Below are 1,826 nucleotides of genomic sequence, written 5' to 3' on the forward strand. Positions count from 1 at the left end.
TCCAACTTTTGCCGATTAGTGTCGAACCCTTCTAAAAAATATCCAAATGCAAAATTCGGGCATAAACCCAAGTTCAAAATCACCATCCGAACCTAACCATCTAAACTCCTATCCGAGGTCGAATACTCAAAAGTCAGACTTGATCAACTATTCCAACTTAAAGCTTCCTAGTTGAGAATCATTCTTCCAAATCAATTCCGAAAAACCTGAAAGCCAAAACCGATGATTCAAAAAAGTCATAATACATCATACGATGCTGCTCAAGACTTCAAATAGCTGAATGGGATGCAAATGCTCAAAACAACCGACTGGGTCATTACAATTTCATTTCTAGGTCGAAATCGAAGAGAAATTAGGCGGCGGCTACTAGGGTTAGCAGAAGAGAGGAGAAGGTTCAAGAGAGTATAGAGGCGGATGAACGGGGAAATGATATCTAGGGTTAGGGCGAGGGGTTTTAAGGAGAAGGGACGAGTTTATTATGCGATGTTGATCATTTAAGGTAAATGGCCAAGATCGAAGGGGAACGGGGGAGGGTTAATTGTAATGGGTCGCGACCAGATTTAATAAAGGGATCATTTGGTTCGGGCTAAAAGACTAGGCCAAGGTTTTTGGGCGGTTGGGCCGTTGAAATTGTTCGAAAGTTAGCTCAAAATTGGGCTACAATTTAAATACGCAAAATTCATAAAAAATAATTTGTAAAAATGATTAATAAATATATTAGTTATGTAGTAAAATACTTGAAAATAATAGCTTAACATTATAAAGATATAAAAATAATATTTTAGCATAAATAATATAATAAATATAATTATGTATAGAATATAGGCTATTATTGTAAATAGTATAGATAAAATAGAAAAATAATACAAATATAATTATGAAAAAAGAGATAAAATATTATAAAATGCATAAGGGTGTAGAATGATAAATTGGATGATTGGTATAGAATGATAAATTGGATGATTAAGTCACCTTAAAAATAATTTGAAAGAGATAATTAATAAATATTTAAATAAATTACATGCGAAAAAAAGTAATTTTAAAGCTCTAAAAATTATAGAAAATGCTTATATAAATCTTGTAAATTGGGTAATAATGCAAAATGATATTTGGAAAGTATATAAAATAATTTATAAAATATGAGGGCAAAATTGGGTATCAACAGGAGTCGAATTTGAATGAAATTAGTATGGTTAGACTTGTAATGGAATGGATTGTCGGATTTTGTGAGTTTTGTTGGGTTTTGATTTGCGGGCCCAGGTTTGACTTTTTGGTTGAATTGAGTAATTCATGAAAGATCCACCCGCAGCATGCCATATTGGCTTTTGATTAGCGCTTGGGCAGGATCCACCCTTCCGGAGTCTGACATACCAATAGTGAGCACGTGCATAGTGATATGTACACATGCTTTGGTGAGGAGCTTATGAGCCAGGCACCCGTACAATGCTGAGTGATTATGTGTGTGTGTGTGATGGTGTGGGGGCATTGAGCCAGACAACTTGAGTATGTTGAGAGCGAGAGTACCTGGGGTATCACTGTGAAATCATTCATTAGAGATTCATTTACTCTATGTTATGTAGGCATAGAGATTCATTTTCCTCTTGCTAGACGGTAATGTGACGTTTATGATTTGATATGGATATTTGATAAGTAGGCATAGAAATGTACTTTTTCCATGCTAGGCGGTAATATGATAATTAATGACTTGATATACATACATACATACATATATATATACATATATATATATATATATATATATATATATATACATATATTTGGGACTTGTGTGCAAAATTTGGGTTCATTCTGGATTGATTTGATAT

The sequence above is a fragment of the Nicotiana attenuata genome, unplaced genomic scaffold (assembly GCF_001879085.1).
Source record: "Nicotiana attenuata strain UT unplaced genomic scaffold, NIATTr2, whole genome shotgun sequence".
Taxonomy (NCBI): Eukaryota; Viridiplantae; Streptophyta; class Magnoliopsida; order Solanales; family Solanaceae; genus Nicotiana; species Nicotiana attenuata.